The 18,617-nt window shown below is 37.7% G+C and overlaps 1 pseudogene; it reads left to right on the forward strand.

Annotated features, from left to right (window-relative positions):
* Nucleotides 1-596: 596 nt before the first annotated feature.
* LOC129410261 (TOM1-like protein 2) lies at nucleotides 597-18,605 on the forward strand (annotated as a pseudogene).
* The last annotated feature ends 12 nt before the right edge of the window (nucleotides 18,606-18,617 follow it).

The raw sequence follows: 18,617 nt of genomic DNA on the forward strand, positions 1-18,617 counted from the left end.
TCTGAGTCCCTCATTTTCAGTTTTTTCCTAACAAAAATAGCTTAATAACTCCCCTCTCAAACCAATTCTCCTCTCTGGCTAAGATGTGTATCTCACTATCTTCAAAGGAGCGGCCTGTAGCTTATTTTAATTTGCCAAAGATGTTCAGTTTGTCTTCCTATATACTTTAAAAAGAACCCAAGAAGTTATTTTAATTTGACCAAATAAACTTTTGTCCAGTTCACAAATTGAATTTCTCCTTTTGCCATGGATTCTACCTGGAAGACTGAGGGATTTTACTCAAATCTAGTGGTATTTAAAATTCTAAGTCTGATGAAACACATGATCTTACATTATTATCTCAAGTGTCGTAACGTTGGCTTGTAAACCAACCAATCAAGCATAATGTTGTGATTATGTCAAAATGCAACCTCATTAAACAAACTGATATACATGAGAGATATTACCGCCTTTACAAAGACTGGGCATATTTAGTACAACTCTCTTACTTACTTGTCTGCTTCTAAAATAGCAAGATGATCACCTAATACTTCTTAGTCACTATCTTATTTGTCAAACTGTTGGGTTGAATGTTAGCTGTTGTACACTAGTTGTTGAAATGAGTTTTATGGTCCACAGTCTTGGGCAGATGCATTTCGGAGCACCCCTTCTCTGTCTGGGGTGGTACATGTGTATGATGATCTGCGGAGACGAGGTTTGGAGTTCCCCATGACGGACCTGGACGCTCTCTCCCCCATCCACACTCCCACCAGGGTGAGTTCCACACAGTGTTTTTGGTTTTCCTCCAACACTAACCCTAACCCTTCACTTCTTTTTTTCCACTTGCTAAATAATGTAATCGTTGAGACTTGACAAACTGTCCTATATTACGCAAAATTGACTCATGTGAGTTTTAAGCCAAGTTATAATGTTGTTACCTCATCAAAAAAAATTTATGTGGAGTTGTGTTTTGTTTCATTCACACATTTTCTTTATAATTACTCTGTCTACATCTGGAAAGCTCAAAATGCTCTCTTCCACCTTATGATGTGTGATTTTACCTTTTGTCAGTGTTGGGGAGTAACAGATTACATGTACTGGAGTTACGTAATCAGAGTACAAATTATGAGTAACTGTATTCAGTTACAGTTACTGTTTCAGTGAGTGATAATTGGATTACAGTTACTTTGTTGAAATAAATTACACGGTGGTATTTTCCTGTTTTCACATTTTGAGCTATATCCCCTTCTTTTTTTTTTTTTTTTTTCTGTAATTCCACTCATTGCCGGAAGCTAAACCAGGTCTGAACCAGGTCTAAACTAGATCTAAACTAGATCTAATTAAGGACTAAACCAGGACTAAAACCAGCTCTAAACTACATCTAAACTAGATATAAACCAGATCTAAAACCAGACCTAAACCAGGTCTAAACCAGGACTAAACTAGATCTAAATCAGGACTAAAACCAGCTCTAAACTAGATATAAACTAAATCTAAAACCAGATCTAAAACCAGGTCTAAAACCAGGTCTAAACCAGGTCTAAACCAGGACTAAACCAGGACTAAACTAGATCTAAACTAGATCTAAATCAGGACTAAACCAGGACTAAACTAGATCTAAACCAGGTCTAAACCAGGACTAAACCAGGACTAAACAAGATCTAAACTAGATCTAAATCAGGACTAAAACCAGTTCTAAACTACATCTAAACTAGATATAAACCAGATCTAAAACCAGATCTAAAACCAGGTCTAAAACCAGGTCTAAACCAGTAACCAGTCTAAACCAGGTCTAAACCAGGTCTAAACCAGGACTAAACTAGATCTAAACTAGATCTAAATCAGGACTAAACCAGGACTAAAACCAGCTCTAAACTAGATATAAACCAGATCTAAAACTAGGTCTAAACCAGGACTAAACCAGGACTAAATCAGGATTTAACAGGACTAAATCAGGCTGCGTGGACATGTCTCCTTCTCTTCTATCAATAATATTTTTAATTTGGTTCAGTAAAGTCTGTTTTTTTTTATTGTCTTTTACCAGACAAAAATGTATGTGAAGATTTCCTCGTCTTTGCTTCTCTACAGCAAATCAAGTAATCCAAAGTATTCAGATTATGTTACTCACTTTAAGTAATTTAATGGATTCCGAAACTACATTTTGAGGTATGTAATCTGTAATCTGTAGGGCAATAGATTTTAAAAGTAACCTTCCCAACACTGCCTTTTGTTCAGTAGAGATTCACAATTCCAGGGCTAAAATCATCCAAATGATTGAAGTGAAGGCGTATGGAGTTTAAAAGCACAGTGGAGCACAGGTGGAAGACAGTGTTTTCATTTTAAGAGAAGCTGCAAGATTTGTGTGTTAAACATGCGTGAATGAAACAAAACACAATTCTAGATCTGTTTTTCACAAGGAAACAACATGATAACAGATTAAAAATAGGGGCTATTTAATGACATTTCTCAGGGTGACATCTAGAAAGACTTTTTGGTTTAAGTTAAGTTTAGTTTTCCACCTTGAATCCACTCAAAACAGATTATTGTTTTGCCCAAGAGCACAATAACAGTATTCATTTGAGAGAGCAAGAGAAATACTGGACACGGAGCCGCTTGCTGTTACAGTGTTGTGACATTTTCTGTTACCTGCTGTTATTTCTCCATCAGTTTTCCAAAACAGGAACTGATTTCAAAGTGGGATTAAAGTGTGCTTTAAAATCACTTTCTCAGACAATAAGCAGCACAACTTCCCCCTCACTGGTTTATCTTTTAATTATTACATCCATTTTATACTATTTTATACCTATGTGCTTTTGAATTTCCCTTCATAAAACAATATAGCACTGATGATTTTATGTTACATCAAAAAATAAAAAGGGAAATGTAAGGTATTAAAGGGTCCATATTACGCTGTTTTCTAATCTATGTTATAATATTGTTTCCTCATCACAAACACACCTGGAGTCGTGTTTGTTTCATTCACACGTTTAACACATAAACACATATTTAGGCTGAGTTCTTCTCTCAAACTGAAAACACTCTGTTCCACCTCGTGATGTCAGGTAGTACTCCACTGTGTTTTTAAACTCCATATGCCTTCACCAGAATCATTTAAATAATTTCAGACCTGGAATTACCAATCTCTGTTAAACAAAAGCTAAAAGGGTAACTTCAAAAACTACCGCTTCTTGACATCACAAGGTGGAGCAGAGCATTTTGCGCTTTGGAGATGTAGACAGACTAATATAAAGAATTATTAAAATGTGTGAATGAAACAAAAGACAACTCCAGGTCTATTTTTGATGAAGTAACAGCACTCTTACATGGCTTAAAGGTTGTATGGAGGATTTTTTTTTGTTTCAAACTGTCAATGAAAGTTTAAAATACCAGTACAGAGACGCAGCAGCCTTGTAAATTATAATGACCAAAAAAAAAAAAAAAGAAAATCTATCAACTGTGGACGTAGTGAGGCCCAATAAACATCAACCAATAGATAACGAGGCTCCCTCATTTTCTATTGGCTGTTAGGTTGTCAATCAAACTCCCTACGTTTCTAGTGTAACTGACTCGCCGGCGCGCGGGGATTACGTGGTTTATGCAGCGGTTCTTAGAGGATTTTTAAACTGTCGCTTCCTCGCAATTCGCACAAAGTTTGTTGCGATGGAGGACGAGAATCCACGACAGGTTCGCCGCAAAAAAAAGTCCGTTTTCGAGGTCGCTGAAAGAAGAAGAGAAGGGGAAAAGGAGCGAAGACAAACTGAGGTGATTCTTGGAGATCTCTTCCAGTGACGGCGCGAATGAAGCAGACGAAGGGTCTAAAAACTGATTCGTCGGTCGCTAAATTATTTCTAGACAGGTCACTTCAACAGTAATTCTGAACGCGCACAGGCTGTAAACAAGCGTGATTTCTAGAGTAAGGAGGCGGGAGGAGGTGTTTCTGTATTTCTCTTTCCTTAAAAAAATCCTCTGTACAACCTTTAATCTCAATTTTAGACCTTTAATAATCTTCATAATTTATAACACAATAATGTCATTGATCCTCAGAGTATCCCTGAAAATGGAACCCATGACGTGACTCCGCCCACAACTCACCCTACAGTGACAGAACCTCGGCAAACTCCGCCCAGTCAGAGTGCTGCACCTACAGTTCGACACAATGATGGACCAGTTTCTCTCTCTGCAGAACAGGTGAAACTAATACAGACACAGCTAAAATAAATCTCACAGCAAGGCATTATTTTCATAGAAAGAGCAAATGACAAAAGCCTTAAATGCTGTAATTACTACCACAAATTTAAAGTATGTTGTACGCAAATTATTTAAGATCCTAAATCATGCAAAATTCACTCTTTTGCAATGTCATAAAGGTGTTACATTCTCGAAAACATACCCAGAGTTGTGTTTTGTTTCATCCACACATATTTGAGCAATACTTTATCATTAGTCTATCTACATCTTCGAAGGTTGAAATGCTCTGTTCCACCTTGTGATGTCATGAAGTGGTAGTTTTCAAGTTAACAGCTACGTTTTACCTTTTAGGTTTAGTAGAAATGGGCAGTTACAGAGCTGAAATTATCCAAATAATTCAAGTGAAGGTGCACGGAGTTTAAAAACACAGTGAAGCCTGTATTATCACATGACATCACAAGGTGGGACAGTGTGTCTGTGAAACAAAACAAAGCTCTGTATGTTTTTTGTATGTTTCTGATGATGAACCATTATAACATAGATCAGAAATAGTGCAATATAGGCCCTTTAAATTATGAAAAGGAGACTCGTGAAATGACCCAGTGATTGCAGAGGTATTTACCATTTGATGAAAACATTTACAGTTTGACTCAAGATTCTGGCTACCTTATACAACACATCTTTTATAATGTTCTGAACAAAAAGACCTGAGATTAATGCTTGTAATTTTACTTGAATTATTATTTGTTTTTGAATCTAGGGGCAGAAACTTCGGAATGAGTTAGCGCTGGTGAAGGGGAACCTCACTGTCATGTCGGAAATGTTGAACGAGATGATCCCAGGACAGAGCAAGGCAGATGATACAGATCTACTGCAGGTGAGCAGCTATCACCAATATCAAAGGTACATTTAGTTCACACACTGCCTAGTACAGTGGCTGTGGGTGGACTTTAGGTGTTTGGAACCACTTTAGGAAATATGTAAGTTTGGACTAGAACGCACAGTAATCAAGACTGAATTGCTTTAACTTTACTTTTATTTTAAACGCTCCTTGTGTATCTTTTCTGGTGGAGGGTCCGTTAAGTGTTTTTCTTCATGGAGATGTTATTGCTTTGTTTGGAATGTTTCACAGTATGGCATTAAACCTTTCTGTCATCACGGAAACCAAACCAGGCCAAGTTACAGGTCAGATCTGTGGACTGGCAAATCTCACAGTCAGAGTGCCTGTTTTTTCTAGGTATTTCTGAACTATAAAACCACCTGTAATTGAATACCTGTAAGGTAGAGCTGCTTAACGTTATAGTGCAGAACATTCCAGCAGGTGACGGACCCCCAACCAAAAAGTTACATAGTGCACCTTTAAATTAAAGTGAGACATCAGGTGAATATCAAAAAATCTACTGTATATACTGATATACTGTAGTTTTGAAACTTGTCCTGTAGTTTACTTACACACAATAAATACTGACCCCCAAAAATATCGTTCCAGCTTTCATATACTGAACGATAAGTCGATATATAATTATGGTGACAGGTCTTAAGCCAACAGTTCAGCAACCCATAGGAGCCTTATCACGCATATTTTTGCACTCGCTGTATATTGTCATTTAAAAAAAAAAAGTAAAAGTATCACATGAAGAAATCTACTTAAGTAAAAGTTTTTGGGGTTATTTTTGCACGCATCTTTAGGACTTATGAAGCTTCAAATGTAGTGATTTCGACAGATTTGTGCTGAATTTTGTATTATTTTTTATTATTATATATTTTATTATACAGAATTAATAATTTTTTATATAACAGTTTTTCTTTGTATATTTTTATTTGCTCAGATGATGAGCGTGTTAAAAATAAATCCCTCTGCCATTTCTGCAGGTCTCAAGCAATAATAAAAATACTTTTACTTCGCAGTCCTGTTCAAAATTGTACAGATAAACTCTTTCAAATAGAGTGAAGTAAAAGCAGAGAGAAGAATCCAATTTAAAGTATACTTAAGTAAAGTGCAGATACGTAAAAATTCTATTTAAATACAGTACTTCCACCACTGGTTTTGCAGCAGAGATAATACATGCACTTCCCAATAGAAAATCAGGCTCAACACGCCCACAGATTGCAGATGCTCTTTTAAGTTTATTCTCACAGTTTAGAGCACGGAATGATAATGAGGCCCAAATTATACTTTTCCTATTTAATTTTCCTGTTCTCTGTTCTCTCTGAGCAGCAGCTGTATTCTGTGTGTAAGAAGATGCAGCGTCGTGTAGTGGAGCTCATCCCCCAGATCGTGGATGAAGGATTTGTGGAAGAATTACTGGTTGTCAATGACGACCTCAACAATATATTTTTATACGCTATGAAAGGTGTATATTGATGTAGTATAACTCATGTTTGCCCCAATCAAATGTCAGTATCAAACATGTTAATTCAACTCCTGTGTTTCAGATTTGACAGGCTGAACAAAGCACAGTCCAGTAATAATCAAGAACAACAGGTAAGACAATGTGTAGAAGTAAGAAGCCATTACATTTTATAGGTTTAGTTCAGAGAGCATTTTATTGTGATCATAAAGGTGTGTGTGTTGAAATGCGACTGCAAAACATAATGAAACTGATTCCTGATTTCACAATTTACTGAACGTCTCCTTCACTATACTTAAGATAATGATGGTAAGGGTACACAGAATCAGTTTTTTACAGTTTTGATACCAACTTCGATTCGCTTTAAAGGTGCGTCGTGTAAAATTTGTGGTGGAGGGTTCGCCATCTGTTTGTCTCCATAATGATGTTATTGTTTCACCAAGGATGTTCTGCAGTATGGCATAAAAAATCTATCTTGCGCTTATTTGATTAGAGGAGTCTTTGTTTCTCAAAACTAAAACTAAAACATGCATTCTTACTGTGCACAGGCTCACTTTTCCAAAGATCTGACCTGTAACTTGGCCTGGTAATGTCACTGCTGGTCTCCAGGAGATAGTTAAATTAAATACCATGCTGTAGAACGTTTCAGAAAGAAAAAAAAAAAACTATAGTGAAGCAGGTGGTGGACCCTCTACCAGAAAAGTGTTACGCAATGCACCTTTAAAGGGACAGTCCAGAATTTTGGACATAGGATCTCATTTCCTAGTGAGCCAGAGTGTTGGAGACATGTGGAGACACTTTTTAAAATATTCCATCCAGTCCTTGTATTTGCAGAGGTCGCTGGTGCTAGGCTAGTGCATGTCAATGGCCATAGTTATCCTGCCACTAAAAACAGTCTTACCCACTCCACAAAACACCCGAAGAAAATCTATTATTACACCAGACTGTCACTGTAACTATCTGTGTCGATAGAATAATGTTTGAAATAAAACTAACCTTGCATCGCATGTTTGAAGGCCTATTTTCTCAGCAGTAGCAGAATTTTACTTTGCCAGTAAGATAGGTGCTAGGTCAGGGGTGGGCAAACTTTTTGGCTCGGGGGCCACATAGGGTTCTAAAATTTGACTGAAGGGCCGGACAGAAGACGGAACATGACGTGTTCAGAGCCCGGCTCCATTGCACTCGTATTTACTCTCATGTAGGACATTCTGCACTGCAACTTTTAGACATGTAAGTTCCAGAATTCATGAAAAGTGAAACGAGATCTGCCCCCACTGTACACCAAAGAGGACATTCTAACACGCAGTCTAACCAAAACCCCAGGACTTTCTAAAACAGTGTATATAAGTTTTATGACTTTGTTTTTACACAGAGTTAAAGTGGAAACAGTGCAGTCTTATGTCTTGAACACTTCTACCTCATTCATGGTCCGAATACACCGCCCGAAATGACTCCTGTCAATACTTTCCCATAAAGCATTGCGGCCAACAAAAGACGCCGCACCTCAATGTATATATAGTGCGCCATCTACCGGGAAACGCCGGAAATGCAAGAAAGATAAAACAGCAGTAAGGTTTATTTATTATAATTTGGTCAAGTTCTGTGGTCAGTTTGAATGGCTCCAGTTGTTGTAGTGGTCACTTACTGGAACTTCAGCAGAAGAAATCCCATGGGCCGAGACAAGATTTTTTCTCATAGAGGCAATGTGATCACAAACTGCTCGTGTTCGTCTGACAGGTCATCTACAGCTTTCAAAATTTGTTGGCGATTTTTACCTATTTTTAGATCATAAACTTTTTCTCGCTCCTTCAGTTGTCTTAAAAAAAGCGCTTTATATTCGTTAGCTCCTGCTCCGCTCCTCTCGCTCTGATTGGTCAAAACGATCACGTGATACACGAGCCCATGCTCCGTGCGTGTGGTCGCGTGCATTCGCGTGTGCCCGTGGGAGAAAAGAGCACTACTGCGCATGCTCGGTCGGCCCACAGCCACCGGAAGTACCTAGCCATGCTAGGCTAATCTGGGATCATGCGCCATTGAGCTCAGCCCATTGACTTGAATGGGCGGCCATTTTGGAACCTGGGGGCTTGGCTAGTGCCCGGTGACCTTATGCAGCCATTCAAACTGACCCACAGAACTTGACCAAATTATAATAAATAAACCTTACCGCTGTTTTATCTTTCTTGCATTTCCGGCGTTTCCCGGTAGATGGCGCACTATATATATACATATACATATATATATATATATATATATATATATATATATATATATATATATATATATATATATATATATATATGTATAAAAGACATTTAGTCTTGTTATATATTAGTTGTTGTTTGTTGTTATACTCTTTCTCACCACAAGAGGGGTGCGCCTGCACACCGAGTGAGTCACGAACTCTTGAGTCAGTATAGCGGCGTGACGGTCAGTGCATCGGCTGTGTTTCGGACACTTTAATGTCTGAATGATAGTGTGCGTCCTTTAGACGTGAGTATTCTGGTGTGATTATGAGTGGTATTATGTTCAAAGTTTGTAGCTGTTGTTTGACTGTGTTTTGTGCAGTTTAGAAATCTTTGTGCGTGACTTTCGTTTTGTATTGCTAGCTAGCCTCGTGTCTGTGTAATTGCGCATTGTGTGTACGTTAGAATACCGTTTTTTCCTTTACTTCACAAACCCCAGTAACCATCTGTTATATATATATATATATATATATATATGCAGTTTCCTTTGTATTAAACCTGGGTAATTTGATTTGGATCTGTTTACATCTAAACTGCACCGAACATATTGGCCCCCTATCGGCCACTTTGTAGTTTGCAGTATTGTGTAAATAATCACAATCAACCACCATTTTGATCTATTACTGATATATTGTTTGTATTTGTTTGTTCTTTCTCCTGTAGAGAACCACACACACACACGTGTTTCAGCACGCAGACATTAAAGAAACGTTCAACATTACCTGGATGTGGACTCCCTCATTTTAACTCACCAGAACGTCTATAATTGCTGTCCTGACCCGACACCCTGTAGTGATTGCTAGCCAGCACTCCAGTTTTCTCATATTATACAATCCTCATTACATATATATATATATATATATATATATATATAATATATATATATATATATATATATATATATATATATATATATATATATATATATATACACATTGACGTGCGGCGTCTTCTGTTGGCCGCAATGCTTTATGGGAAAGTATTGACAGGAGTCATTTCGGGCGGTGTATTCGGACCATGAATGAGGTAGAAGTGTTCAAGACATAAGGCTGCACTGTTTCATCTTTTAATCTGCGTAAAAAACAAAGTCATAAAATTCATATACACTGTATTAAAAAGTCCTGAAGATTTGGTTACACTGTGCTTTAGCATAGGCTATGTAATGTATATGTGGTCTGTTTAAATCCACGGGACACATGTTTGCCTTTGGTGTGCAGTGGGGCAGACCTCGGTTCACTTTTCATGAGTTCTGGAACTTACATGTCTAAAAGTTGCAGCGCGTAGTGCAGAATACGTCCTACGTGAGAGTAAATACGAGTGCAATGGAGCCGGGCTCTGAACATGTCATGTCCCGTCTTCTGTCCGGCCCTTCAGTCAAATTTTAGAACCCTATGTGGCCTCCGAGCCAAAAAGTTTGCCCACCCCTGGTTTAAAGGGCCGCATATGGCCCCCGGGCCGTAGTTTGCCCATCCCTGTGCTAGGTGATATCACTCTGCCACTGCCAAGCTTTTTATCAGGAACTACAACTTACTGCTGCTGCTCAAACATGAATCCTTCAATTGCAAGGTTGGTTTTACTTCTAAAATTATTCTTTCAACACAGACATTCACATCAACAGTCTGGCGTAATAATTGTTTTACTTCAGGTGCTTTGTAGAGTGGGTAAAACTGTTTTTAGTGGCAGGATAACTATGGCCATTGACATGCACTAGCCTAGCACCAGCGACCTCTGCAAAAACAAGGACTGGATGGAATATTTAAAAAAGTGTCTTCACACGTCTCCAACACCGGCTAAGTAGGAAATGAGGTCCTATGTCCAAAATTCCGGACTGTCCCTTTAAGTATTTGCCAATGCCAGATATCAACTGATATTATAACTGATGTTATAACTTATAAAAGTTATAACATTCTGAGACTTTCTGGTGAAACAGAGATCAATAAATAGTCTTTTTTCATTAGTTTAACCAGGATATTGTCTGAATCAATATTTGGAAGCCGATATCCAGCAAGATCCAGCAAATCTTTCCTAATTGGATCGGTGCATCCCTAAATTATGGTGTTTTTCTTTCAGAGTTGTGTCAGCAGTTTGAGCCTCATTGACTTCAGCCCTGAGTCTTCAAATCCCAGTGAACCTGCAGTTATCACAACAACCAGCCAACCTGCAGTCACCACCTCAGCAGCTCAGAGACAGACAGCCAACCACAGTGAGTTTTGTTGCATTTCATTCACACTTGTCCAAGATACAAATCCTCAAACAAAAAGCACTGTTCCACCTTGGGATCTCATGTGGTAATGCAAGAAGTATTTCGCTATGTTTTTAAACTCCATACACCTTCACTAGAATCATTTGGATAATTTCAGTCCTGGAATTTCCAATCTCTGCTGAACAAAAGGTAAAAGGAGCTGTTAACTTGAAAACTACCACTTCATGACTTAACAAGGTGGAGACTAACGATTAGAGATGTAACAATAACCAAAATATTGTGATATCGTATTGTCAAAGTTCTCACATCATGGACCATCACAATATATCGAATTACAATCCTCTTTGTTTAAAGAGTTATGGTGCAACAACAGCTGAAAAAAGACAGAGGGAACTACATAGACCATGATCCTTTGCTCCATTTCAGTGCAGACTACGTGAAGAAATAACAGTTCTAAGCACTTTTAAGTCTTAGTTCTTTGGATTAAGTCTTGTCAAGGCATTTTAAGAGAAAAAAGTTGCATATTAACAGCCTCCACAAAAGATCGCAATAAATATCGTACTGTGAGATGTATATCATGAAAATATTGTACAGAGAGATTTGGATATTGTTACATCCTTAATTGTGAGCCTCCCCACCATATTGTGAGCTTTCCCACGGTATCGCAATAAATATCATACCATGGGGTTCATAAAGTGAGACTTGGATATCGTTACACCCCTACTAACAAAAAAATGTGTGAATGAATCAAAACAGAACTCCAGGTATGTATTTGAGGAGGTAACCATATTCTAACAGGCCTAAAAGCTCACAAGTTAATTTTAATATAGGACCTTTAATTGCCTATGGTCAGGACGGCAAACTGTATTAAAATATTGCCAAAAGAACCAGTTTATTTTAAAATAGACCATGATTTTGGCTGGGTTTGTAAAATCATCAAATAAATGTAAATAAATAAAAATAAATGTATATTTCAAGTTATCTTCTTATCAACATATAAGACGTCGTACTATGCATTACTGTTTTATGTTCCTACCACACTTAATAGAGACATGTGATGGAAAATATGATTAATTATAGATTATTTATATAGATAGTCTGTATATTATTTCTATTTTTTTTCTCACAATGATGTCTCAGTGTGATTCATAGACTTATTCTATATCTACATTCTGTTAGAGGTGATCGACCAGAGCCTCCCCCGTCATACCACAGTTGTGACGTCTCTTTAGAACAAGGGGAAAAATAAGGCATGGGTTTGGTCTACTACAATAGTGAAGTATTTTAGAAATGTCTATTGTTTTGTCCTACAGAGGTAGAAGAGGAGGAGTTTGACATGTTTGCCCAGACCAGAGGCAGCTCACTGGCTGAGCAGAGGAAAAGGTCAGTGTTATATGTGATTTATTTAATCTGATTTATTCAATAAAATACAATACAATTAGTGCTGTCATGCGATAAAAAAAATTGAGAGATTAATTAATTATGATCTGTAATTGATTAATCTAATTAATCTCTTTTTAATCTCACCTAAAAATTGCTGAGAAAAGCCTTCAATTTGAGGTATTTTCATTTAAATTCATTATTACATTATTGTGGCAGATCAAAAGATTAATATAGAACAAAAAAAAGTGACTTTATGAAGTCATTTATTGTTTAACAAATCTCCTCAAATTGGCTGTTGAGCCCAAGTCTCCATGAATAAGAAACTGTTTGTTGTAAAGTAGCAAAGACGAGGAAATCTGAACATAATAACTTTTGTCTACTTAAAGACAATAAAAAGTCCAGTCTTTCCTTAACCATATTAAAAATATTATTGATAGAGAAATGCTTTATATATGAAATCACTGGTTTTAGTCCTGGTTTAGACCTGCTTTAGTCCTACTTTAGTCCTAGTTTAGTCCTGGAATGGGCTAGTCCTGGTTTAGTCTTGGTTTAGACCTGGTTTTAGTTCTGGTTTTAGTTCTGGTTTAGTCCTGGTTTAGTCCTGGTTTGTCCTGGTTTAGACCTGGTTTAGTCCTGGACTGGGTTAGTCCCGGTTTTAGTCTTGGTGTTAGTTCTGGTTTAGAGGCGCACAAGAGGAAGCGCGGTTTACGCAGCGTACGCGAGAAAACGTACGCAGCGCACGGAAGGACAGCGGTGTCCACGCAGTAACTACGGAAGGAAACGTGGTCCACGCGTTCCCAGGTTAATGACGATGATGAAGGTGTGTGTTTGTGTGTGTTTGTGTGTGTTTGTGTGCGTGTCCCCTCATGTGGCAGGTCACTATAGGACAGTAGTGCAGACATCATGAGCCTATGCAGGTTGTTTTCACCAGTGACATTTAAGTTGTAGGCGATATTATATTAGTTATTTTCTTTTATATTTCACGTTGGGAGAATAATTTCCAAGACACGAATGCGTTTTTACCTGTGCACTGCTGCCTCTGTTCTACTGGCTCTTCGACCTCGTCCATTGTGCGACTGACGCCGCCAACGTTAACATGACGTTTACATCGCTCTTACTGCGTTTTGTGTGGGTTTCCGGCAATGAGTGGAATTACCAAAATAAAAAAAATGTATAAATGTGTTTGTGTGTGTGTGTGTGTTGTTGTCCCAACAACACATAAAAATAAAGCAACTCGCATACAGAAACACTAAAGTTAGAGATTAAAAATTAGATTAACGCGATTAAAAAACATAACGCGCTAAATATGACTGTAATTAATTAATCGCAATTAACGCGATAATTTGACACTCCTAAATACAATACAATACAACGCTTACACAGAGAATACAACGCTTACACAGAGAATACAACGCTTACACAGAGAATATTACGCTGGTATGTATGCTATGTAACTTTTTGTTGGGGGCCTGTTTGTATGGATATGTCATTGCTCTGCCGGGAATGTTCCACAGTATGACATTAAACAGCTCTATCTTACATTTATTCAGTTACAGGTGCTTTTATGAGAAAAACAGGCATTTTATCTGTGAGCCAAGTTGCCTCTCCACAGATCTAACCTGTATCTTGATCTGATTTGGTCTCCATGAAGCTAGAGAGGTTTAGTACCATGTTGTGAGACATTCCAGAGAAAGCAATTACATCTCAGTGAAGAAAAGCGTTTGACTGACCCTCCACCAAAACAGTTACACAGTGCATCTTTAAATACTATAACTATAATTATGGGTCTAAAGATTTATATTGGACTTCTGACAGTGTAAAATTGGTCATTATAATCCAAAAAATCAAGTTTTTCAAAAACCAAAAATAGTCTGTATTTCCTGTAAAATACACTACATCTGTTGGTGTGGTTTATTTGGCACTGGCTTTCTCCCAAACTACAGTGCTGCCCTGTGATTTGTCAGTCTGTGAGACCTGTGACATGCAAACGATCCAGTTGGACCTGAACATGATGGATGGATTGTCAAGAATTTGTGAATCACAGACTCACACCTTGTTGGCAAGGCAAGAAGAATTGCAAAAAAATAAAGGAATTTATGGAATTTTAAAAATTGCAGCCTTTGCGATTTGATAAGGGCGTCCATTCAAATTGCGATTTCAATTCGATTAATATTTTACCTTATATTGACTAATCATGAGTTTTGATTCAATATTATTTCTTATATTAATTTCATGAACATAATAAACACCAAAGGGTCAAATGTATTTATTTATTTATTTTATGATTTATTTTTCTTATTGTAATCCTGCTCGGACTACCTGCTTTTACTGACAGATGATTGGCTGTGGACGTCTGATTTAAAAACATCTCTGTATTTTTGTGTGTGCAGTGTTAAGTATGAAGACCCTGGGGCTGTGGAGGGCTTAGCAGGTGCTCTTGACACGCGGCTTCAAGTCACCGGAGGGGTAAGTCAACATAGTGTACACAGACATAGAACTAATTTCAAACCCAAATGGTATAATCAAAGAACTAATGAATCCTACTATTAACTGTTCTTCTCAGATGCCTGTAGCAAAAACCTCTGTACAAAATGACATTGATCCTTGGTTATCTTGTGATATGGTAGGGCTCTATAGTCCTTCCCATTTAAATTATTGCAACTTTTATTGAATTATTAATTGTGTTTATGTTTTCAAAAGCCTGAGGACCAGTCAGCAGTTAGTGAAGGTGTATCCAGTGAAGGTATGTACTTGAACTTACTCATGCAGTGTGGTAAAGGTGCACTGTTTAACTTAAACTTGTTTGGGGGTCTGTCACCTGCTTGTTTCTGTGAATATGTCACTGCTCTGTCTGGAATGTTCCACAGTAAGGCTTTAAACAGCTCTACCTTGCATTTATTCAATTATAGTTGGTTTTACAGCTCAAATGACAATAATAAGATACTGTGAAACATTCCAAACATAGTAATAACATTTCCAGAAAGAAAAGCATTTGACAGACTCACCACCAGAAAAGTTACACAATGCATCTTTAACCCTTCCAGACCAACGGCATCATATACGATACCTGGGAATATGTTTTTATATAACCACGCACAGTTTTCCAACCATAAAATATAGACACTTACTTACATTTACTGACAGTTGTGGCTTTCCGAGCACATTTCCGGCATTATCCTACATCACATGCACGCTGCGTAATGACGTAGAGAAGGCAAGGCAAGGCAAGTTTATTTGTATAGCACAATTCGTACACAAAGTAATTCAAAGTGCTTTACAGAATAAGAAATACATTAAAATCATAATAAAAACAAATCAAAACATAAATAATCATGAAGATTAAAATTTTAAAAGAGAGACATAAATTGGAGAGAAGAGTGCGGAATGAAAACCTTTCAGTTATATGCACAGTCAAACAGAAATGTTTTGAGACTGGATTTAAACAGCGTCACAGAAGAGTCTGTCTCACATGTCCAGGAAGACTGTTCCAGGTTTTAGCTGCGTGAACCTGAAACGCTGACTCCCCTTGTTTAGTCATGACTCTGGGCACCAGCAGGAGGTCGGTTCCTGAGCTCCTCAGAGTGCGAGATGGTTCATATGACACGAACATGTCAGAGATGTACTTTGGTGCTCGGCCATGGAGAGACTTGTACACAAGCAGAGCTGCTTTAAAGTCTATTCTCTGAGCCATAGGAAGCCAGTGCAGAAACCTGAGCACAGGACTTATGTGCTCGTACTTCCTAGTTCGAGTAAGGACCCGAGCTGCAGCGTTCTGGATGTTCTGCAGCGTCTCACAGCTCGTTTGGAGAGACCAGTGAGCAGAACATTACAGTAGTCTAACCTACTGGAGACAAACGCATGGATAAGTTTCTCCAAGTCTGCTTTAGACAGTTAGATTTTTGCTATGTTTTTTAGATGGTAAAAGGCTGCAGATGTTATTGATTTGATGTGGCTGTTAAAGTTCAAGTCTGAGTCCATTATTACCCCTAGATTTCTTGCCTGATTTGAAGGTTTTAGAAAGAGAGACTGGAGGTGACTGCAGACACTGTCCCTTTGTTTCTGTGGACCAAACACTATGACTTCAGTCTTGTCAGAGTTTAGCTGGAGAAAGTTGTTTTGCATCCACACACTGATCTGTTGGATGCAGTGACCAAGTGAGTCCACTGGTCCATAGTCTCCTGCTGCCAGAGAGAGACGTAGATCTGAGTGTCATCTGCATAATTGTGGTAGGACATGTTATTGCTGCTTATTAACTGGCCTAATGGCAGCATGTAGAGATTGAACAACAGGGGGCCCAGGATTGACCCCTGAGGCACCCCACAGGTCAGGGCCATGTGATCTGAGACACAGTTTACAATTTCAACAAAATACTTCCTGTCTTCTAGATAGGACTTGAACCAGTTTAGTACAGTACCAGAGATGCCCACCCAGTCCTCTAGTCTCTGTAAGAGGATCCCATGATCGACAGTGTCAAAAGCAGCACTAAGATCTAACAGGATCAAGACTGAGACTTTACCTGCATCAGAGAAAACAAGAGTCCAATAGGAATGTTTTCCGCTAAAAGCATGTGCTCCATCCATTTTCATTGGCCCAAACTTTGCCAAAGTGTGTAGTGAATCAAGATGGTCGACTGCTCTGAGCATCTATATTCGTAACAGTTGAAAAAGCTGCTCTAAAAAGCAGTTATTTCTCAAATAAATGGCAAATTACGCATCTTAGTCTGCGTAATTGTGCGTCTCCTGTTATTTTTATTTGAAAGGTTTATTTCACTCAAAATGTACAAATCCAAATGTAATACACACCATGGAAATGCAGGAAGTGATGTGGCTCTGTGCCCTGGACCTGACATGAGCTGTTTTCATGCCAAGTAATGGGGCAATATGGATATTTTTTGTTTACTTACAAACTTTAAATGTTGCACTTTTGTAGCTAAGGCCCTAAATCAAGCCTTTTTTAATGTCCAAAAAGTAGTTTATACATCTTTGCTCTGTATTTTATGAAAGAGTGCAAATTTTCTTTTCAGGTTTTTCTTTTTTTGTTTTTTTTTTTCCCCTTCTCATTTATATTTTTGGTCCTATAGCTTTTATAAACTACAGCATGCACATTGTGAAATTCTGAAAAAAAAGACATATAATAATAATAATAATAATAATAATAATAATAATAATAATAATAATAATAATAATAATAATAAATAATGACTGAAAAAAATGACATATAATACTTTAGAGGGGGTAAAATTGGGAGTTTTCTTAGCAAAATTAAGAAAAAAATCAAGGCAAGGACAACTGTACTAAAATTGCCCTTAGGTCTTGGAGGGTTAAATTGAATTGAAATGAACTGTACGTTTTTCAACTTTCTTTTTTAGAGCTTGATAAGTTTTTGGAGGACAGAGCTCGAGTGGCAGATCACAACAGCCGACCATCTCGAAGCCAGCAGCCGCTATCCAGACCCCAGCCTCAGTCCGCAGAGCAACAAGACAGAACTCATGACCAGCTCTTTTCTCTTTGAACAAATCAGTACTAATAATCACAATTATACATGTCCATGGGTTTCAGAGTGGTCCAAAATTCCAAAAAGTGTGCCAAAATACTAACTAATCTAAACCCAATACAACATGTTCTGCTATAATGGTCAAAACTACATTAACAGACACAGATTTGAATATTTTTACTTGAAACATGATTTATGCTGAGAAGATAAACAGTGTTTTATTCAAGTATCCTTTTCAGAGGACAAACATATTTTTTTATGTTACCAAGGTATACATACACCATAAATGTCTGTAAAATAATTACAGCATGTGTTAAAATACTTGGCCTCTACTATAGGTGAGGTTTTTATTATTCAAACTCACTACCAAACCACCATTCAAACCATGCCACATTCCCAGAGTAAATACTGTAATTCCCTGCTGTCTTAATTGTGTGATTTCCCGCAATACTATTTTATGTATTTATGAAACCATTGTTAAAGTGCACTATGTAACCTTTTGGTCTGCTTGTTTCTATGGATGGGTCACTGCTCTCCCTAGAATGTTCCACACTGTGACATTAAACAGATATTACATTCATTCATTTACAGGTGGTTTTATAGCTCAAAGATACCTTGAAAAACAGGCATTCTGACTGTGAGCGAGGTTGTCTCTCCGTAGATCTGGCCTGTAACTTGGTCTGGTTACTATTTTATGTCATATCACCCTGTATTATTAGGTAAACAACCAATTTTGTGCAGAATAAATTTACTTTGTTCTGACTATTCTTGCATCCA

The sequence above is a fragment of the Boleophthalmus pectinirostris genome, unplaced genomic scaffold (genome assembly GCF_026225935.1).
Source record: "Boleophthalmus pectinirostris isolate CB_2022bp ecotype Guang Dong unplaced genomic scaffold, ASM2622593v1 HiC_scaffold_22, whole genome shotgun sequence".
NCBI lineage: Eukaryota > Metazoa > Chordata > Actinopteri > Gobiiformes > Gobiidae > Boleophthalmus > Boleophthalmus pectinirostris.